Below are 23,936 nucleotides of genomic sequence, written 5' to 3'. Positions count from 1 at the left end.
CGAAGCACTGGCATTTTCTGTTTTCCCTTGTAGCGAAGAGGTCCACCATCGGTGTTCCCCATCTCCGAAAGATGCTGTCCAGGATCCCCTGGTCTAGCTCCCATTCGTGGCCGGGCGATTTTAGCCTGCTGAGAGTATCCGCTTTGACGTTTTGATCCCCCGGGAGGTGTTCTGCTGCCAATGATATTCCTTGCTGAATAGCCCATTCCCATATCTCCTGGGCTTCCTGAGACAGGGAGAGAGATCTTGTTCCCCCTTGCTTGTTCACATAATGCATCGCCGTGGTGTTGTCTGTCCTTACCAACACCGGCGCACCTTTTATCCTTGGCAGAAAAGCCAGTAATGCCAAGCGGATCGCCCTGAGCTCCAGCAGATTTATATGTAATTGCTGCTCCTCTGCTTTCCAACGACCGCTGACCTGAAGGTCCTGAAGGAAAGCTCCCCATCCTTCTAACGACGCATCCGTCGTTACCACTAGCGGAGCCGCTCTTGCTAGAAACGTCAGTCCTTGAGACACATTTGCCTTTTGCGTCCACCACTTTGCTGCCTGCAGCATCACTGGTGTCACCTTTATTGTATCGTCGAAGGATCCTTCCGCCTGACGCCATGGGAGATCGATCTGTTCCTGCCATGGTCTCATCCTTAGCCTGCAGCAAGGTACCAGGGGAATACAAGAGGACATCGTGCCCAGTAAGGATTTGTACCTGCGGACTGAAGGAGACTTTCTTTTTCCCAAGTCTTGGAAGAGGGACACAATCCTTAGTTGTTTTTCCTCGGAAGGAAACGCTTTGTTGCATTCCGTGTCTAATATTGCCCCCAGAAATGTGATCACTCTTGCTGGGTGGAGGTTTGACTTTCCCTCGTGAAGAGTCAATCCTAGATCGGCGAATAAGTCTATGCAAGCCTGCACCAACGCTCTGGCCTGTGTCTTTGATGGTGCTTTGACTAACCAGTCGTCAGGTGAGGAAATATTTGATGTCTTTGCTTCCTCAACACAGCCGCCACTGGAGCCAGGCATTTCGTGAAAACTCTTGGCGCTGACTTCAAGCCGAATGGCAGTACCCTGAATTGGTAATGTCTTCCGGCTACCCAGAACCGAAGGTACTGCCTGTGTGCAGGATGTATCGGCATGTCCAAATACGCGTCTTGTAGGTCCAATGTGGTCATATGATCTCCTGGGTTTAATAACGGAAGGATGTCCTGCAGGGATACCATCCTGAAAGATTGCTTCTTGAGATAGGTGTTTAATGATCTGAGATCCAGAATGGGGCGCCACTGGAGCTTGTTTTTCTTGATAAGAAAAAAACGGGAGTAAACCCCCTTGTTTTCCTGGGATTTCGGTACCGGTTCTATTGCTCCCTTTTGGAGCATTTTCCGAATCTCCTGCCGGAGTTGATGCAGATGTTTGGCTCTCTGGTGCATCGGTGGCGTACAAGGGGGCGTCTAGGGTGTGACCGAATTGAACTATTTTGAAGACCCATGGGTCCGTTGTTATTTTCCGCCAATTGTGAAGATAGTGAGCAATCTTTCCACCCAGGGGAGCATCTGACAGAGCCGGAAGATGGAGGTTGTCATTGCCGACGGGTGCTGTCCTTTCCTCGGCCACCACGTCCTCTTGGAGTTGATTTTGTGTATCCTCCTGACTGACGCTGGTTATATTGCTGACTGTACGGCTGCGATGAGGACTGATAAGAAGACTAATATCTCCCATGTTGGAATCCTCCTCTATACGAGGATTGTCCTCTACCCCTGGAGCCACGAAAAGAGGTTTTCCTGTACTGTAGTGTTCCCAGAGCCTTCGCCGTATCAGTATCCTTCTTGATACTTTCCAGCGTATCATCTATATGTTTTCCAAATAATTCTTCCCCCTTAAAAGGGAGGTCTAAAATTGTGTTTTGCACCTCCGGCCTAAATGCTGTTGCTCGCAGCCAACCTTGCCTGCGCAGGACCGCCGCTCCTCCCAAGGATCTAAATGCCGTGGTCGCTATATCCATAGCGCAGTCTATGACTTCAGCCGAAGTCCTCTCTCCTTCCATGAGAATTTTCTTCGCCTCCTGCTTCTCTGGATCTGGCACCAGGTTAACGTATGGAGACAGGTCACACCACATCTGCCTGTCATACCTTCCCAATATAGCAAGGGTATTAGCGGCTCTTACAAGCAGAGCAGAAATTAATGAAAAACGTTTCCCTGCGTTATCCAACCTTCTGCCCTCTTTGTCTGGAGGTGTTGCAATCGGAGCAGATGGGTTTCTGGATTTCTGCTGTGCCGCCTGCGTGATCACAGCTCCTCCCAAGGATCTAAATGCCGTGGTCGCTATATCCATAGCGCAGTCTATGACTTCAGCCGAAGTCCTCTCTCCTTCCATGAGAATTTTCTTCGCCTCCTGCTTCTCTGGATCTGGCACCAGGTTAACGTATGGAGACAGGTCACACCACATCTGCCTGTCATACCTTCCCAATATAGCAAGGGTATTAGCGGCTCTTACAAGCAGAGCAGAAATTAATGAAAAACGTTTCCCTGCGTTATCCAACCTTCTGCCCTCTTTGTCTGGAGGTGTTGCAATCGGAGCAGATGGGTTTCTGGATTTCTGCTGTGCCGCCTGCGTGATCACAGAATCCGGTTTGGGATGACCCAAAAGGCAAGATGGAGCATATACCGGTGCTTTATACTTTTTATCCAGTCTGGCCAGAACCGGTGTTACCGTCGCTGGCGTCTCCATGACTTTTAATCCTTCCTTCCAGATATGAGACACTATAGGCAGAGATCGTACAGATTTCCGATACGAGTCTTTAAAGTCATATAGAAAACATTCAGTTTTCTCTTCTGTCATGGTCAGTGCAAATCTCTTAGTGGCTCTCTCTATCAAATTATGAAATCCACCAATGTCCTCCGGTGGAGAGTCCACTGGTCTCTGCGGAGGAGTTGAAGGTGATGGGGCGATATAGTCATGCCATTCTGCACCTGTGTCCGCAATCTCACCATCCTCCTGATCCTCATCCGAGGTATCTTGGTGTGTTGTCGGTGGTGGGGAATGATTCAGGCATGTGAATCTATGAAAGTTCCAATACTGGAGTAATGGCATCTACACCGCGGATTGCAACTCCATACAGGTCCACTCATTGCATCCTTTTATGCAGATGACGTGATGTTGTTTGTGCGCCGTCCTGAGAAGAATTTGCCTCCTCTCTTACGTGAGGTAGTTCGATTTGGAGTGCATTCAGGCTTGGTCATTAACGGGAACAAATCTGAAATATTTATCTTGACCCCAGGTAGTCTTCCATGTGATCTGAATTCCCCCTGTGTGGTGCACTGAACCTCCCAAGTATCTGGTTGTTTATCTACACTGCGACTCCTCTGAGGTGGTCCAGTTGAACCTGTGGTTGACCGGCTCGAATCGCAAATTCTTAAGTTTTCGAAACTCCCGCTTTCTATTTAAGGACGAATTGCTATCATTAAGATGGTAGTACTTCTGCGTTTTCTGTACTTTTTTTTTAAATATCCCCCTTTCTTTAACAATGGCCTTTTTTTAATACACTCTGGTCCCTTTTAATACGGCTGGTTTGGGCAGGTAAACAACCGAGAATGAACTGGGCTAAATTAACCATGCATTTTGAACGAGGTGGTTTCGGTGTCCCACATTTTTATCTTTACTACTTGGTTGCCCAACCCCACTTTACGTGCTATTGGTACCACCCGGATGCTCGACTACAGTATCTTAAGCCTGACAGATCACAGATTTACCCGCAATTACGGTCGAGATTCCTACCCCTGAGTCTCCCTCGCGTCCCCACAGAGATTCAGACGGTCCCCACTACCTGTTGGGCATGGGCTATATTGCGGAAATACCTGAACTACACAGCTCTATACTCCCCACATATACCATTGGCCAATAACCCAGCAATACCCCTGACTTTAGAAACACTCACGAAGAAAACGCAACTGAAGAATAGGCTCTTGAAATAAGGTGATCTGTTCCACAATTCCAGATCATGCTCGACAACTGAACTGGCCGAACGAGGCACTAACACATATATGAACACCTCTTGCTTCATAGAACTCGCAATTCCCTATTAAACATTTTACCCGATTTATCGTCCGAACCGGTCGATTTCCCACCTCTCACACTGGATATAACCTCTCCTGATAGCGCCCATTTGTTTTCTCGTATATACCACTTGTCTCTCCCCCTTCGCCTGCCAAAGCTAATATTATTATAAATGGCTCGGTGGTTGGGTCAGTTTTTGTTAAGCGTGGCCCTAGGCAAGGGTGCCCTCTCTCGCCAGTCCTTTTTGGTTTTTTTATTGAGCCTTTGGCAGTAGCACTAAGGAACTGTGCTGAAATTACCCCCCCGATTCCATCAATGGATGAAGTGAAACTGTACGCAGATAACATCATGCTGATTATTAATCCTAAATTAAGAACCCAAGTTAAGGTAGTTCAGCTTTTTGAGGAGTTTGAAGCTCTGGGGGGGTACCGGATCAATAAAAAGAAATCAGAAATTATACTTTGCGGGGGTAAAGCCTTGGAAGTGCATCCCGATTTATGTGCCTGTTTCAATACTAAGCCTAAGAGATATCTTGGAGGTTTTTTTTCAGCATCAATTAAAGATTTGAATATTCTGAATTTTGATCCCCTTCTTCGGAAAGTTCAAGCATTGTTCCTACGGTGGAATCCTTTACCTTTAACCATTCTGGGCCTCGTAGCATTGATTAAAATGTCTGTCCTTCCGTTATTTAATTTCTTGTTTTCCTCGATTTCATGTTTTTTACCAGGCTCATTCTTTACTCAGGTCGAATCTATTTTTTCGGCCTTTATTTGGGTATAAAAAGACTCCTCGTATTGCTTTAAGTACCCTATATGAGGAATTGGATCAGGGAGGACTTGCCCTCCCAAATCTTAGGGACTACTATAACGCATACTTTGCTCAGTACTTAGCAAGATTTAAGAACCAAACTCATGGTAAGGTATTTAACATCAATTTCTTTATTGATTTAATGTGTAAAGAAGCTAAGATTCCGGCCCCCTTACATGTGATCAAATCCCCAAAACTAGTTCGTTATAAGACTTTATTATGGTTTTTAAAGAAACGCCAGGCTTTATTTAGAAGATATTCGATTCCTGACATTAATGCAATTACAAGAAGGACTAGCTAGGTTTTATATAAGGAAGACTCAATGGAGTACGTATGTCAAGAAAAAAACGGTGGGTTTTTTGAAAGCCCTCACCCACCAACCTAGTTGGTGGCATGCTTCATCATCGGGCCCACCACAGTGGCACCTAACGTGCCCCGGGTGTGCTTCGACGCCAGATTACTGCGGAGCTGGTATAATTGCTGAGTGTGCAGTGTGGTGAGTGTGAAGGTGAAGATTAAAAAGCCATACAAAAAATCCCAGCACCCGAGGGTAAAACTATTTTAATATACTGGGTCTCTGTTGGCAAATTAAAAGGCAGACGGACACGGTGGAGTATGGATTATGACCTCCAGTGTCCAGTGGTCTACATGTTTCAGCCTGGCCTTTCTTAATTTAAAACAGGCTTTCCTCAGGACCAAGTGAGTATGTGTGGGTTTTAAATAGATAATTTACAGTGAGTGTTTTTTGTTTTTATGTGTAGCACTCCCTACGGTGCTATATGGGTGAGAAGGGGGTTCCCTCTCGCTTTGACAGTATTTATCTGTTCAAAGCCTTCTTGGGTCGCCTGGCAGAGAAAAAGACCGAAGATGTCGATCTGGTTCCTCCTTGGACCTGTCGTCCTTCTGCGGCGCCCGCAGAAGGACGACAGGTCCAAGGAGGAACCAGATCGACATCTTCGGTCTTTTTCTCTGCCAGGCGACCCAAGAAGGCTTTGAACAGATAAATACTGTCAAAGCGAGAGGGAACCCCCTTCTCACCCATATAGCACCGTAGGGAGTGCTACACATAAAAACAAAAAAACACTCACTGTAAATTATCTATTTAAAACCCACACATACTCACTTGGTCCTGAGGAAAGCCTGTTTTAAATTAAGAAAGGCCAGGCTGAAACATGTAGACCACTGGACACTGGAGGTCATAATCCATACTCCACCGTGTCCGTCTGCCTTTTAATTTGCCAACAGAGACCCAGTATATTAAAATAGTTTTACCCTCGGGTGTTGGGATTTTTTGTATGGCTTTTTAATCTTCACCTTCACACTCACCACACTGCACACTCAGCAATTATACCAGCTCCGCAGTAATCTGGCGTCGAAGCACACCCGGGGCACGTTAGGTGCCACTGTGGTGGGCCCGATGATGAAGCATGCCACCAACTAGGTTGGTGGGTGAGGGCTTTCAAAAAACCCACCGGTTTTTTCTTGACATACGTACTCCATTGAGTCTTCCTTATATAAAACCTAGCTAGTCCTTCTTGATTTTGACATATAATTACGGGGATCCGGACTAGCTTACCTAGTCCTCCCTCTCTCCTTTGATTCAGTGATGATTAATGCAATTACGCCACTGTCAAGTATTTTCCCGCTGATTCAGGGATCACAAGGAGCAGATCTAGTTGGTTATTGGACTGCTGCAGGATTTCTCAAAGTGTCAGACTTCTTGAGATATGGGGCCTGGATTACTTTGGCGGAAATGTTACAATTCATTTCTAATAATTTTATATTGATAGGGTCATACAATTCTCTCTATACATTTTTCGCACAATTAGACAATACTCAGCTGAGTCACCCTAATCAATTGATTAATGAACTTTTAAGTTTTGATGGTGATAAAAAGCCTGGGTACTGGAAGCGTTATCTTGCCCAGACCAGGAGGACCGATTTAAGTCAGAAGGCCATCAAAAAGTGGCAGGACCTGGAGAATCATGGAATGTCATCGAATACTTGGTCAGTCATTAATAGATTTAATTTTTCTACATTACGTGGGGCTAACTGGCGGAGAATGCTATTCTTCAGTAAATGGTTACTGTATCGCACACCTGTTTCTATTTCAAAAATGTATTTTAATCACTCAGCACACTGTTTTAGGTGTTCTGACTATTCACCCGCTAATTGGTCACACGTTATGGTATACTGCGTTACAATTGTGAAATTTTGGGAAGAAATTTTTATTTTTTGTCAGACCGAATGTAATATCACAATAACAGTCAATGAGAAATTAATATTATACGGTTTTGACCCTGATCTTTTGCTATCTGATCAGTTGGCTAAATTACTTTATATAGCTATGGCAGTTGCTAGATCTCTTCTTTTACAGCGATGGCGTACAGAACAAATTCCATCCATGTACGAGTGGTTACAAAAGATGAGACGTGTTAAAGTTAGTGAACAGATTTATGCACTACGGGCAGGGGGGATTAAAAGATTTGTTAAGATTTGGGGGACATTATTTGATTCGACCTGAGATGAATTATTTATGTTTTGGTTTTTTTCTGTTATTATGTTTATGCTAGAATATTTGGTGCATAAAACCTTGTTCTTTGTGGTTTATTTTGCGTGGATCGCATATTGCTAATAAACTGTGATGATGCTAAAGGACTTCAATACACAAATAAAAAAAAAACAATACCAAACATACATGCATTTTCTACCTCCTATCCTCCACCACTGCACCTCAAAGTGGACAACTTTCAAACTCCTATCACACCCTAGCATCAAATCATGCTGTAGCATTGAGACTTCTAACCTTTAAGTAAATTACTCCTTAACAATGAAAAAACATTTCCACTTCCTCCAGATTCATCTCAACCCGCTGACGCTTTTGATGAAGTTCAATCACCAACCACTGATCCAGAAACATGCATGGGCTTCACTGACATAGTCCTGCAATGGATCACTACACACCACAGCAACTGGTACCATTAATCTAGAAGGGTCGCTTAGATCTAACAAACTGCCTGCCTCCTGCAGAATACTCCAGAGACTCATACTTTCCCACGGTCTCTGCAATGTCTACATGGAACTTTTTATCCATACTGTCAGAAATGTGGTTATTGGTTAAGGAGGCTGTAAGCAACAACCACAATCCTGGTCAGGGCGAAGCACAAAAGTCACTAAATTAACATGGATCATTCCTCTGGTAGGTTGGCAAAAATCAGCCAGTCTTAACTTGGAGGCAATGTGTAAAGTATTTATGCAGCATACAAACAGTAATAAAGTGAAAACACAACACAAGAAAAATTCCAAGCCAATTTAGACAAATATACTGTGATTTAATAAATCAGTTTACACTAAAACAAAAAATCCAAGCTCAGAACAAGAGGCCAGCCAACGTACCCTTGGAGACACTCTTGTAGTCCTGGTTTCAAGCAGAAAGGCAGGCCTCAAGCAGCAGGGCAGTCATTCTTGTAGAGTTTGCAGGTCCAGAAGTCCTCTGGAGAGTTGGTCTCAGGTTCTAATAATTATATGTGGTGCCAGTTTGAAGCGGGAAAAACTTTTAGAATACACCCCCCACACACATTTGGTTCTGGAATTTCTGTCCTTACCTGGCCCCAAGGAGTATGGGTTGACAATAGACTGGTGTGAAGTCCTTTGAAAGTGTCCTGGAAAAGACTACTTAAGTGGGTGGCACGAGTGCTGCAGACCCAGGAGTAGCATTTCATTTACAGGCCCTGGGTACATGTGGCATGACTAAACTAGGGATGTACAAGTAAATTAAATGTACCAATACGGTGTAAACCCAATTATACCATGTTTACAGGAAAGAGCACAAGCACTGTGGCACTGGTTATCAGTGGTAAAGTGTGCAGAGTCCTAAAGCCAACAAAAACGAATTCAGCAAAACAAGAGAAAAAAATGGATCAATGTCCTTGCGTTTGCACCATACACAGAATTGTTTCCATTTAAGCTTGTGAGTCTTATTGGTGCTTTCATCTCTAGATTTGCCAATAATGTATTTGCAGTTTTGTAAAATTCTCAAATCTCTAAATTCAAAGAATTCATAAGCCACGCATGCAGTTGCAGAGAAGCTGGCTCCAGGTGACGCACTTGACCCTTGTTCTTTGTCAACAGCGTTGGTGTCGGCAACAGACGGATGGGTTGCGATTCCAACAGAAGGAGGAGTTCCGTGTACCAGTGCTGCCTGGGCCACCTGGGGGCTATCAGGAGAATGCGGCAACGCTCCCATTTCATCTTCGTGAGTACCCTGGGTATCAGAGGAATGGGGGGGGGGGAAGCGTATGTATAAATCCCAGCTCCAGTCTGTGTATGTGCATCTGCTGCTGAGGCAAGGACCATTTCCCTTGCACCTGTAGGTCCTGCAAGTGCCCTCCCCATCCTTCCATAGAAGCATCTGTTGTTACTACGTAATCTGGGATGACTGGAAGAAAGGAGTGGCCTTGGGACAGAGGTAAAGTACGAGTCCACCACATTAAGGCATCCTTCATCCGTGAAGTGACCTTGATTACATCGTCCAAGGAACCAGAGGTTTGAATCCATTGAAGCTGCAATACCTCTTGCAGAGGTCTCATGTGCAATCGAGTTAGCGGCACAAGATCTATTGCGGAAGAGAGCATTCCCAGCAGAGGTTTGTACACTCCCACTGAAACACACTTTTTTCTGTACAGTTTGAGTGCCAATGCTCTTAACCTTAGTTGCCTTTCTTCGGAAAGGAAAACTTGGTTTTGGATGGTGTCCAGTTTTGCCCCCAGAAATGTCATTATCCGGTTTGGGAAAATTGAAGATTTCTGAAAATTGACTGAGACCCAGTTTGTGAAAAAGAGCGAGGCAATCGTTTGTTGCTCTCTCAACTAGGTGAGAAGATGTGCCTTTAGCAGCCAGTCGTCGAAGTAAGGGAATACCTGATGACCTTTGTTTCTCAAGGCTGCCGCCACTGGAGCTAGGCTATTATGTGAACGTCCGTGGGGCCAAATTGAGGCCAAATGGAAGGACTTGGAAATGATAGTGGGTACCAGCCACTGTGAACCTCAGGAACTTTCTGTGCTTTGGATGAACAGGGACGTGGAAATATGCATCCTTGAGATCCAATGAAGTAATAAAATCGCCCTTGTTGAGGCGTCGTAGGATGTCTGACAGAGTAACCATCCTGAATGTCTGACTCTTTTAAGTTTCTGAGGTCTAGGGTAGGCCTCCACTCTCCCGACTTTTAGCAAATGAGAAAGAAGCGGGAGCAGAAACCCTTCCTCCTTTGGAAAAAAAGGGACCTTTTCTATTGCCCCTTTCTGAAGCATGAGACGTGCTTCTTTCTTGAGTAAGTGAATGTGAGGGGGGTGCGATCCCCTGGGAGGAGTATTAAGTGTTTTTTGGTTGAATTCCAATGTGTGGTCATAAGAGATGAGATCCAGGATCCACATGTCTGAAGTGATATATCGCCATTGGACGATATGCTCAAAATTCGTCGCATCACTCAGGGGCGAAGAAAAAGCAGCCGGTACCCCATTGGAAACATTGTTTTCAGCCAGTGTCCCGGCCTTCGTTTGGAGCCTTGTCTGGAGAAACTAGCTGTACTCGCTTGACGGTAGGATTGCTGTTAATATCCCAGGCTGTATTGCGGCCGATAGGTCTGATATGACTGGGAACGTTGGTAATTCCCCCTATAATTGGAGAAGCCCCTACCTCTGGCTCCTCGAAAGTACACTTTGCGGTACTGCAGGGTTCCAAGAGGCTTGGCAGTGTCAGTACCTTTCTTAATGGCAGTAAGTGCCTCATCAATATGGCTGCCGAATAGGCCGTCACCATCATAGGCCATATCCAATATCTTGGTCTGGACATCCGGGTGCAAATCAGCTCCAGCTAACTGCCTGAAACCAGTTGTGACAATGTCCATAGTAATGTCTATAATTTCAGACGCTGCTCTCTCTCCTTCAGTGAGTAGTTTAATAAACTCTTCCCTGCTATCTTCCGGGATGACCTCCTTCATTGAGCCAATGTCAAATCATATTTGTCTGTTTTAACAGGCTAAAATGGCCATAGCATTAGCCGCCGCACTGAGACTGCTGCCATTGAAGAGAACCTTTTCCCAATTGAATCAAGGCGTCGACCTTCCTTGTCTGGCGGAGAAAGCATAGGTGTAGATGGATTTTTTGATCATGTCGGAGCCGCCTGAGAGATCACAGTGTCAGGTTTAGGGTGACTCGTAAGACACGCAGTAGAGCCCTCCGGTGCTCTATATTTATTATCCAGCCTTGACAGCACAGGAACCACAGAAGCTGGTGCTTTCATGATTTTAATCCCTTCTTGCCAGATATGGTCAATATTGGGTATGGACCCGACAGTCTTCCTCGCCTGATCCTTAAAATCATAAAGGAAACAATCCAATTGATGAACAACCGTTGGCAGATGAAACCGTTAGCGGCTCTGTCCATGATATTATGGAATCCTCCAATATCCTCAGGAGGTGAGTCAGAAGGATGATGAGGCGGTGGGAATGGAGTTGGTGCTATGTAGTCATCTCACTCATTTGCTGGTGGAGAAGGGTCCGGTATCTCACCTTCTTCATGCTCCTCCTCAGACGCAGTAGGGTCTTCCCTGGGAGGAAGAGGAGTAATGGGACATGGTGTCATTCCAGGAGTGACCAGAGGTGGAGGCAGCGGTGTTTGCGGAACTTACTGCGGAGGTGGAGGAGGTACAACATCATCCTCTTGAGGAGGAACCATCTTTTATAGTCTGCCAACATATTCTGAAGGTCCAGAATTAACACCAAAGGAAATTGCGCAGGCTGATGCCTAGGATGTTCAGAATATTGTTGGTACTGAACAGGAGGGGCAGAATAATGCCGGTAATATTGTTCGTCATTGTCATATTCATCGTCCTCTTCCTGATATTTAACGTTTAGTTCAGAAGGACTATGTCCGGTTCGAAACTGGCCTTCGTCCTCATCAGAATCCTCAACATCCAAAAGATGGCTGGGAGGTTGTGGAAACATTTTTGGTGTCCTTAATTTAGCTGGCGCAGGCTGTTGGAACGGTGTTATTGCCTGTTTAATAAACAGAATTTTTCGATGGGGCAGTCGACGGGAAACCAGTAATAGTCGACGGTACTGTCACAGCCGGTGGGATTGCAATCGTTGGATCATCTCCAGTCGACGACGGTGTCGTCGACGATGGTAGCAGTTTCTTCGTCGACGATGGTGTCGTCAATGGTTTAGTCGTCAATGGTTTAGTCGTCCTCGGCGATGGTGATGTCATCGACAGTCTCAGCGTCGGTCATTGTCGATGTCTTCGTCTTTGATAGCTTCACTGACAAGCTTGTCGAGGATGTGGTCTTGACTCTCGACGGTGCAGTCGTCGTCGACAAAGGTAGCATCAACGGTATAGAACCTCTTGAACTCGCAGTCAATGTGGTAAACGCTGTCGACGATCTTGACGACGAGAGTCATAGTAGTCGTAGTTGAAGTGGAAACAGGCGTCGATGGTGAACCGGAGACAGAAGAAGACTTGTGGCCAGTTTTACCTCTAGAAAGGCTAGAAGACTCTGGTCTTTCCTTTGACTTTCCTGTAGTCTGAGGGGATCCAACCTCTGAGGAGACCTTGGGCTGCTTCTCCTTTTTAAGAGATTCCTTGGCCAGATGAGAGACTTTTGATTGTTTATTTCTATCTTCAGGCTGACCCTCAGGCGACCTGGTCCTCTTGTGTGACATAGAGGACGTGTTGCTTGTTCACATCAGAAGAAGAAGACTGCTTCTTTTTTTAGCCATAGTAGAAGCCTTCCTTCCCTATCCCTCAAGGTCTTTGTTGAGAACGTGCTGCAAATCTTGCATTGCTTTGTCTCATGGATGGGATAGAGAATAAATACAATCTTTGTGGGCATCGTCCACATGCACCCTCTTCTTCCCACAAGATTTACAGGCTCTAAATAACCCTTTTTTATTAGACATTCTGCTTCAAGAAATCGAAAAGAGACTTATCTGAGAATATGAAGAAAACTGAGCAGAGCTCAGGGCGACTCCCTTACACAACGAAGAGCGGTGAAAATCTGAGGCACTCAGCCTCTCTTGGGATGGTTCTAGATAGTGCTGGGTGCTGATTGGCTGAGTTTTCAGTTTGGTCCTAATTGTAAAGGAGACTAATAGGCTACAGAGTACATGGTTGCTACCATAATAGCCTATAGAAAGGTACTATTTACTTCTTACTACTTTGTTATTTATGAACCGTGGGACTCCCACTACTACGACGGGGAATGATTCAGGCATTTGAATCTATGAAAGATACCCCAATACTGGATAATCTAACAAACTAATTTGTCATCACAGAAACCTAGCCCACACATCCTAGATGTCCTCAACCCTGCAGACTACAAAATTAAATGCGAAAGCACAAGCGAGGATTCGCTGTCTTCACTTTAAGCACTACTAAACAGGCTATTCAAGCACCGGACCTGCCACTTCCCATTTTCACAACACCAGACACCCTCCATCAATGTGATCTACACATGCTGCCTTTAGTCTTCTAAGAATTCAGTCATGTTGGTGACTTGAGCACCAACACTATGAAAGACTCGCTCCACCTGCTCCCAAACACCGTGGGTGTTAAGGAGCAATAAATCAAATCTAGCCACTGTGTCAGGAGCCATGGCGCTAGAAACAACTGATCTGCCTCATAGTGGAGTATCTTTCCTTTTTGCATTGTTCAGTTTGTGAATTTCTAAACTTTTTTATGCGTGCCCTGGACATTGTCATTAAGTGGGAAAAACTAGGAGAAATTGTATTCTTGGCATCCTGCACTCAATGATTACTTTTTGCATCTAAGGAATCATGGGCATGCACAGGTACATATCCCTGACCAGTTCAAAAATAAACTGTGCATTTACCAAGAAGACTGTGCATTGATACCCGGATCAGACGCTTTGGCTTTTTGTGTTTTTTGAAGTTCAAAACAGATCTATGTCTGGTGTGCCCTTCCTGAGAAAATGATTTCTACAGCAAACTGTCTGCCTGAATTGCTCCAATAAAGCGGATGCCCATAAGCTGAGAGACTGCCTGAGTTCGCTAATAATCTGCGTGACCACCAATTCCATTTGCCTCAATGCAGTCAAAACTGGACATTTCCTTTCCGATAACATCTTCTAGGTCCCCATGCTGGTGGCAGGAAGAATACGGACCACATCTACCCCCTACAGATACTGTGGAAAATACATTTTTTGAGTCAGACTTACGATTTTAAAGTCAAGTTAGTAAACTATTGTCCAAATCCCTTTTTGCGCAGCGCACCTTGAGAAATATTCTATCCTTTCTACCAGAAATGAACAGGAAGCCATTGGTCCAGGGAATTCTCTAATTCTCCTAAAACTGTAACTAGCGTTATCTGCGAATCCTTGCAAGGCTGCAACATAATCAGAATGTGGCTTACCGCTGTATACTTAGCCTCTGCAAACATTCACATATTCAGGTCAGATAAAGTGCTTACACTGGCTCTTAATCAAGAACCGTTGCAAGCTTTAAGCACTGGTCTGGGTCATAAGACCACCGCTTTGCTTGTTTCATTTACTTGCAACGTTTGCTTAAGCCTTGTGTTTCCTCGAGTTCTTTAAGATCTCAATCTGCCTTCTAATTAGCTGTTCCACAGTTTTCTAAATTCTGTCAGGGGTGGGGGTAGTGGGGAGCTTTTTCGGTCTCCGCTGCTAATCCCTGGAATTCATTGCCCTCTGAGCTCAGAGCTATTCCTGATTTACTTTTATTAGGAGACTCCTGATAACTTATTTTTTCAAAAAAGTAAAATTCCCTGTCTTCCTATTAGTAGGACTTTTCCAAAATTGTTATTTTCAGCGCCAGGATTTCCTCTGGGTAATTGTTTGGGATTTCACTCATAAAATAAGCTTTCTTCTTGGCTTAGTCTGCCTTCTTCTATGTTTAGTCATCCTGCTACAATGCAGGAAAGTCCCACACAGGCCATTTTTAGATACTTTCCAGCGTTGGACTTTACCACGTAGGTAAGTTATTTCTTTTCAATTTGGCATAAGCACTAGGTAAGTTATTTTTTTTCTTTTCAATTTGACGTAAGCACTCGTGTGTGTGTGTATATATATATATATATATATATATATATTCACTGAAAAAAACATAGGTTTCAGGCCTTATATAGTTAGGAATTAGCATTTAAAAAACCTTTGAAATTCACTCAAAAAACTATAAGTTTTAGGGGGGTTATAGTTAGCTGGACATTTCACTCATACAAAACCATTGAAATTGCTCCTATATAGTTAGTTGTGCTAACTATATTTTGCGCACCCGCAATCCACTGCTGATGATGTCACATATTACATCATTCATGACATGGTCAGTGACATCACTGATGACATCTCAAATGACATCACTGATGACATCACTGATGACATCAACCACGTGACAATCACATACACCTTTTCATACACTAGTAAAATCTTTCATCACTCTTTGTAAAATACAGAGTATCATATTTGAATCCATTGACACAGCAATACAAGTATCTAAAAACCCACTAAGAGATTCCTAGATGTATACACACATCTAATCACTTATCTGTAGATTCACTCATACATGCTGTCAATGAACAATAGAACACTATCAAAAATACTTATACACCTATTTTTTTTTTTTTTAAATATATTTGCAGGAAGTTAAAGTAATTACAACGTTGGCAACTGTATCTTATCACAATCCAGTGCGGGTGGGATCCACACAACCTCTATACACGGCCATTCAGCCCACAACCCGGGGGACGGGTAGCGTGTGCCATTCTCTTGCAGTGTGTATCTCTCCATTCACGTAGCTTTCACAGGTAATAGCGTAAATCCCATCCGCTTTATCAAAACACTCCAAACAAAATACCCACCCTCCCTCCTCCTAACTTACCCCCCAGAGGAATAAAGTGTTGATCAGCACGACTCATTGTTCTGGAGCTTGATATAAATGAAAACATCCCACTTCCTCTATCCCCCACCCTCCACCCCTCTCGTCATCGGTATATTATCTTGTGGTCGCTCATCAAATGATAAAGTGGCCATGAGTCTGCTTTGGTGACGCCGTTCCATTATGGTGCGTTATTGGGATCTAGGCCGTCCCCCTCTGTACTGTCTGAGTCAGTATGAGTGTTATGGTCGCGCAGGGCCTGCACTATCGTTTCCCAAGCTCGCGCCGTCTCTAGTGCTCGCTCATCTTGTCGTCGCCTCGCCTGCTGGAATCTCAGCGTACTCTCACTCCCCGCCCACTTAAGCAGTTCAGTGCGCAATTTAGTGCCCGACGGACCAACCCGCGCCTTCCAGTGTCTGGTGATTTCCCGTTTAGCTAACAGTAATCCCAAATCGATGAATTTACTTGTAATTTTATTTTTAGGGGTATGCGGAAACCAGTGTAGGATCCCCACAGCTGCTTCCATCTGTAACGATCTCCCAGTCACCACAGTCAGCGTGTCTCCTACGATTGACCAATAAGCGGTCAGCATAGAGCAGGACCACAGCATGTGAAGAAGGTCCGCCCCGGCTGCCCTACATCTAGGGCAGGCTGCCGTCTCCAGACCAAAGTACTGCTGTAACTTCAGCGGGGTCAAATAGGCTCTATGTAACACATAGAAGTGGACTAACTGGAATCGTGCATTCCTCGTCCCCTTCCAGACCCTCAGCAGCAGCTGGGACCACGTGGCCTCTGGAATTTCTTTACCTATATCAGTCTCCCATCTGACTTTGAGGACCGCCAGGGGGGTCAATCTCTCTGCCACCATTCTGGAGTATAGGCACGATACTGCTTTAATTGTTCCCGCGGACATCATGACATATTGGCATGCCGCTGATAGTTGTGGTTCTTCATGACCAGTTCTCCAGTGAGCCTGGAGCGCTCTAGTGACCGCCGCATGTATCAAAAAGTCGCCTCTTGGGATGTCGTAACGGTCCAAAAGGGCCTGGAAGGGTATCAACGCTCCATCCTCGTAGAGGTCACCTACCGTCTGTATCCCCATGTCTTCCCAAACACTGAGTCGAGACCAGTCTCCGCCATGGGGCAATGCAGTAAGCATTCCCAGCGGGATCTCCGGGGCGTAGGGTCGCGGTCTGCCCAGTATACGATGTACCCGGTTCCAGCAGGAACGTATGGTGCGGTCCTCCTGAGTGAGGTGTCTCAACTCTAGTTTCTGTTGCAGCGCAATATACGATAAGACATGTCTGGGTGTGCCATTGCCCCTCAGGTCCTCTGGGCCTCGGAACACACGCGCGACTTCCTGGGTATAGAACTGTAACTGGGCCGCCAAATAATATGTCTCAAAGTCCGGCGCCGCTAATCCCCCCTCCACCCTCGGTCTCAGCAAGGTCCGGAGCGCCACCCTACGGCGGCCAGAGCCCCATAGGAATGACACTATCATGGAATCTAGGCCCCGAAAAATAGACCTGGGGATCCATACCGGGAGCGTTTGGAAGTAGTACAACAGTCGGGGCAGTGCCACCATTTTTAGTAGTGCTATACGCCCCGCTACCGATAGGGGTAGGGTGGACCAAAAGGACATACTACCCTTTAGTGCCCGAATGCCCCTGGAGATATTACCTTCTAGGATGTCAGCGGGGCGATGGTAAACATACACCCCCAGGTACTTAAAACAAGTCGGTTCCCATCTGATATCTCTGTGAATGTCCGGTTGGAGGCTATCATGGCGCATCGGAAAAAGACAGGTCTTAGCCCAGTTCACCTGAAGTCCCGACACCTCCCCAAAAGACGTGAGCACCGCGTCTGCTCCCGTCAGGGCCTCACAAGCATCTTGGAGGAAAAGCAACAGGTCGTCGGCATATAGGGAGATGTATTGGGGGCCCAGCGAAGACTGCAATCCCCTATAGTGGGCTCCTGTACGGATCGAGATAGCCAGCGGCTCCATTGCTAGGGCAAATAACAGTGGGGACAACGAGCATCCTTGTCTCGTGCCCCGTTCTACTGGGTATTGCCGAGATATCAGCGGGCCCGACTTCACTCTGGCCACCGCCGAAGCGTATAGCACCCTGGTCCATCTCAGGAATCCCTCACCCAACCCAAATCTCTCAAGAACTCAGTGGAGGTAGATCCATTCTAGGCTGTCGAAGGCCTTTTCCAGGTCTATTGAGAGAATCATAGGGTCGGGAGCATCCTCGTGCTCTCCCTCCAGGAGTCTGAACAATCGTCGAATATTCATCGTTGTGTTGCGTTTGGGGATGAAGCCCGCCTGGTCGGCGTGCACCAGGGAGCACATGTGTTCCAGTAACCGCGCAGCCAATATGCTGCTCAAGATTTTGTAGTCGACCGTGAGCATTGAGAGCGGTCTATAAGAGGCCGGAATACTTATACACCTATATCGACATTACACACCAGCACACACCCTATTCACATATGAAGTTATGGTACTCACTTATGTAAACAATGGATCATACTTACATATTTAATTAGCTACACAGTTATACAAACACCAGTTCATCTATTCATTTAGATAGTAAGTCATACTTAGTGTATTATAAAATCATTATTACAAGTATACAGTTATCCATATAGTCACTAACACAATCATTGAGTCTTATGTATACTTATTTATATACAACAACTGAAACATACACTGCCTTTTATTTTTCTAGTTTGTTGGACATGTACCATTGAGAAATATATTTGCTCATCACCACACCCATAAAGATATGCACTCACCCAAACAACTGTTAGAACATGTAGTTTTAACTTCATATATCTACTGAATCAACTATCCACACATCTTTGGGCAGTCACACACCCCCCACCGAACCACACACACATTCACTCTCCCATAAAAATACTCAATTAATTAATCAATAACTAATATAGACTTTCACATAGCTAGTAACCAACTGGAGAACCACTTTACACAACAACTGACTAAGTGATACAGATATTCACACAGTTTAGTCACTATTCACTATCTTTAGTGAGACACTATAAATTGTTAAAGTAAACAGTCAATTACACTGCTACTAAATCCTCCATCCAAATATTTCTTTTTATATATCCACTCATTCTTCAATGCAAATTGCTATATATATAATGCATATTTAAATAACAAAGCAAACCACATGCACTGGATAATGTCATCAGTGATGTCATCAGTGATGTCATTTGAGATGTCATCAGTGATGTCACTGACCATGTCATGAATTATGTAATATGTGACATGATCAGCAGTGGATTGCGGGTGCGCGAAATATAGTTAGTACAACTAACTATAAAGGAGCAATTTCAATGGTTTTGTATGAGTGAAATGTCCAGCTACCTATAACCCCCCTAAAACTTATAGTTTTTTGAGTGAATTTCAAAGGTTTTTTTAAATGCTAATTCCTAACTATATAAGGCCTGAAACCTATGGTTTTGTCAGTGAATTTGCAAGATTTTTTAAATGCTAATTCCTAACTTTAACATGGCTGAAACCTATGGTTTTTTCAGTGAATTTCAAAGGTTTTTTAAATGGTAATTCCTAACTATAACGTGGCTGAAACCTATGTTTTTTTCAGTGAATTTCAATGGTTTTGTAAATGATAATTTCTAAATGTATTGTTATATTTTTTGTACTGATTTACTACATTATTTCAAATTATTTATTTTTAGATATTTTATTTTTTAAATGACATTACATATTTTTAATATAAATTTAAAAAAAAATGTTTTCACACCTCTCTGCAATGCAGCCCTCTGGCGCGTTTGCAGAGGGGGAACTAATTCCCCTTGCATACTGGGGGCCAACTAGCCCACCTGGAACCTCCAGAATGCGCCAGGGGGCTGCATTGCAGAGAGGTGTGATGAGGCTATGCCCCTTTTTACACCTCTCTGCAACGCAGGCCCCTTGCGCGTTTGCAGAGCGGGAACGAATTCCCCTTGCATACTGGGGGTCCTGGGGGCCAACTAGCCCACCAGGAGCCTCCAGTATGTGCCAGGGGGCTGTGTTGCTTTGCCCCGGGGGGCGGCGGTCCCCAGGGCAGTGTGGGGGGGGATTGGGGACCCCCCACACTTCTTTATCACTATGCCCCCGCGATTTAGTCCCCTCGGGGGGTAATTTGAAAAAAAAACAGACCAGGTTTAAAAAAAAAAAATTGGGTCCTTGGGGGTCCTTGTGGGACCACCTGGGCAGGCCTAGGGGGTCAGGGTGTGCCCCCTTTTTGTGTTCTACATGTTTGTTTTTCTGCTTTCTTGTGCCTCGGTCTACCGAGCACAAGATGGATGCCAACACTTCCTGGTTTGAAGTGTTGACAGCCAATGAGCATGCAGCTTTCTCTGGAAGACATGCTGATTGGCTGCCACTGTCTGTCAGCACTCCAAAACAGAAATTGTTGGCAGCCATCTTGTGCCTCGGTAGACTGAGGCACAGGAAAGCAGAAAAACAAACGTGTAGAACTCAAAAAGGGGGCAGGGTTCTTTTTTCGAAAAATCGCGGGGTGCGCGCACGGTGAGCGCACGGTGCGCGCTTATAGATCTATAAATTTTTTCAAATTCGATTTTCTCAACAACTACTGGAGGGATTTATACCATTTAAACAAAAGGGCAATCTGCGAATCAGACTCTACCATTTTGCCAAATTTCTTGTAATTCCGTTCAGCCGTTCGGGCTGTAGCCGTGTCTAATCGTCCTATGGAAAATAACATGGGGAAAACACGTTTTGGGATCCCCCTATTTTCTCAGCCCCCACTTGACGAATCCCCCCAAAACTTTCAGGGAAGGAGCGGGCCATCTTCTTTGAGAAATTTGCGAATATTCATCAACTGGCGCCAAAGTTATTCCCAATAGAATGTTGCGGATTTCCTATGGAAACTAGGTCCTAACTATATATACCTACTGGCGACCGCCAGTAGGTAATACACACACACACACACTATATAATACATAGATAGATATTCTCGAAAAAGGTTACATGGGCGTTATAGTTAGGTTAAGATTGCTCATCAATAATTTCAAATATTGCAGTGATATTATCAATGATGTCATAGAAGATGTCATGACGGATATAACATTTGGGATAATCAACATGGCCAGGGTGCGAGTTTAAGTTACCTTAGGGCACGGGTTGTAGTTACTGAAAATAACTAGAACTGCTGAATTTCAATGTTTTTTTGTGTGTAAAATCTATACTGAACTATAACGCCCCAGTAGCCTTTATTTTTTTTAGTACATTTCTAAGGCTTTTTTAATTCTATTTCCCAACTATAACGTCCTTGCAACCTTTGGTTTCTTCAGTGAATTTCTATGTTTTTAATGGTATTTCTGAACTACAACGGCTCTGTAGCCTTTGTTTTTTCCGTGAATTTCGACTTTTTTTTTAATGTAAAGTAATATTACCACGTTAATCCTACCCCCTACAAGCAACCAACTCCACATCACGCACGGCCTAAAGCCATGCGCGGAGGGGGTAGTCTTCTGGTTGCCTTGCCAACTCCCCCAAAGACAGCTAACCTGGGAGGAAGGCATTTAACCACAAACCCCAGGCCGATTTCTGCCCCAGTAACCCCATCCCCTGCGGCCCCCGTTTTTTTTTCTATGGCTGTTTTTGGACCCGGGACCCCAGCCACCAACCCCCCCCCCCACTCCGAGGATCACCGCTGGATGTATGGGGGAGGGGAACATGTAGCCCTCTCCCCAGGCAGTCTGATCAGCGTCTTTCTGTGGTGTTTTTATAGGGTACTGTGTTTTGTGTTGCACAAATACTTTAAACATTGCATCCTAAGTTAGGCATGCCTGCGCAGAGCCGAACTACCAGAGGGTAAAAAGAACAAATGATGAATGGAATGCCAAACAAATCAAACATTCACCCCAGTCACAGGTCTGAGTTCAATCCATCATTTTGTTTATCACCACACCACCCCAGTTTGAACCCAGCCATATGCAAATCAGTCTTCACCCTTCTCCTCAAGGGAAGAGTCCATCCAGAACAGCCAGGCCAGGTCCTCCCTGGACCTGAAACAAGCATCCCGGGATTGGTTTTGTTTTTTCACCCCATATCAGCCAGGTTAGCTTGAATCCAGGGGTACAGTGAGCACGGGACCCACGTCTGGGCAAACCCTTTCCACTTATATGTTGACAAAAGGAAAAAGAACAAATGATTGACAGAATGCTGAACAAATCAAAAATTCACCCCCCAGTCACAGATCTGGGTTAATTCCTCATTGTTTTGGCCACCACGGCACCCCAGTTTGGGCCCAGCCATATGCAAATCAGTCTTGACCCTGCTCCCCATGGGCACAGCCCAGCCAGAACATCCAGGCCAGGTCCTCCCTGGACCGGAAACAGGCATCATGAAACTGGCTTCAGGGTATCACTCCTCAACCCAGAATTGGGACTGGGGGTGAATGTTTGATTTGTTCAGCATTCTGTCCATCATTTGTTCTTTAAGCTACCAGCGGGTGAGCACGGGATAATTTATGGTGTGTAACTGACTTACCCTACTTAGGAGTGTGGTCCCTACATGGACAGGATGCATACTTGTGCCAACATGAGTGACAATTTTTAACATTAGGTTTCAGGGATGGGGGGGGTAAGGAGTTTGTAGGGTTCAGGGCTGGTTACCTGGTAGTAAGGGTTTTAGCGTTCAAGGATGGGGAGGGAAAAGGTTTTTTATGTTTAGGGAGGAGTAGGAGTAATAAGGGGTTTTTGGGGTTCAGGGATGGAGAGGGGCAAGGTAGTAATAAGGGGTTTTCAAGGTTAAATAGGGCTATGTGGCAATAAGGGGGTTGGTGGTACAGAGCTGGGTAAGTGGTAATACGTTTTTAGGGTTCAGGGATGGGTAGGGTAAGGGTCTCTTAGGGTTCAGTTATGGGGAGGGCTAAGGGATTTTAGGATTTAGGTTTCAGTAGGGGTAGTTAGGGCTTTTTAGGGTTCACATATGGTTTGGAAGATGGGTTTTTAGGGTTCAGGGTTGAGCATGGGTAAGTGGTAGTAAGAGATTTTTAGGGTTCAGCGTTTGATAGCTGTAAGGGGTAGTAAGGAAGTTTTAGAGCTCAAGGTTGAGTAGAGGTGAGGGTTTAGAGTTCAGGAATAGGTTGAGGTAAGACGTTTTTAGAGTTCAGGGTTGGGTGGGGTAAGAGGGAGTAAAGAGTTTTAGGATTCTGGGATGGGTAAGGGGTAGTAAGGGTTTTGGGGTTCAGGGTGGGTGAGGGGTTTTCTAGGTGCAAGGAAGGGAGGGATAAGGATTTTTTAGTGTTCAGGAACGGGCTGGGTGGCGTTTTTTTGTTTCAGGGATGTATAGAGGTAATGGGTAATAACTTTTAGTGGTCAGATTTTGAAAGATTTCTATGGTTCAGGAATGGGTAGTGGCAAGGGGTAATAAGGAGTTTTTAGGGTTCAAGGTTGAATTGGGGTAAGTAGTAGTAAGGATTTTTGAGGTTCGGGCTGGTAAGGGGTAATATGGGCGTTTAGGGTTCAGGGATGGGGAGGGATAAATGGTTCAAAGATGGGTACGAGTACGGTAAGAGTTCAGGAATAAAAAAGGCTAAAGTGGAGTTCTAAGTTATGAAACCAAGAAAAAAGTCATTCATCAATTAAACATGGCTGACCAAGGTCTACCTGCCATCACTATGATGCACTGTTTATGACCTCACATATTACATCACTGATGACCGACAAAATCTATGGTGTTTGCAAGTTATACTTAAGTCAGATACATATACGTGCTCTAGAAACGGGAAGGAGTGTTCTTGGATACCCAGCACAGTCCTATTGGCTCTCAGGTTTTTTAAGCAGAAAATAGACCTCCTTCCTAAATCAGCTATCAGGTTTATGTTTGCCACAAACTGCACTGCCCTGTACATGTGCAAAGCACAGCGCTCGAATTCATCTTGCTAAGTAGAAGGGACACCACACTGAAGCTTTCAGAAGTCGTTCCTCAGGAATTTAATGGTGACTGGGGTCCACATGACGCACCTGCTACCGGATTCCAGACACTCAGTACTTGAAGGCACAGTGGGAAGTGTAAAGTTGAAGCTGCATACAAGAGTCCCAAAGGTAAGCTGCCATTGTGAGCTCTGGCCAGACCCTCACTCTCCCCAAATGTATAATTTGAAACAACAGAATTACTGCTT

The 23,936-nt window shown here is 45.0% G+C and overlaps 1 protein-coding gene across 4 annotated transcripts in view; it reads right to left on the bottom strand.

Annotated features, from left to right (window-relative positions):
- The window catches only part of SEC23A (SEC23 homolog A, COPII component), an 891,592-nt gene that overhangs the window by 592,251 nt on the left and 275,405 nt on the right, over positions 1-23,936 (bottom strand). The window lies entirely within an intron of this gene.

The sequence above is a fragment of the Lissotriton helveticus genome, chromosome 9 (genome assembly GCF_964261635.1).
Source record: "Lissotriton helveticus chromosome 9, aLisHel1.1, whole genome shotgun sequence".
NCBI lineage: Eukaryota > Metazoa > Chordata > Amphibia > Caudata > Salamandridae > Lissotriton > Lissotriton helveticus.
The sequence above is the reverse complement of the archived record's forward strand: the minus strand, read 5'-3'. Positions and strand labels throughout refer to the sequence as shown.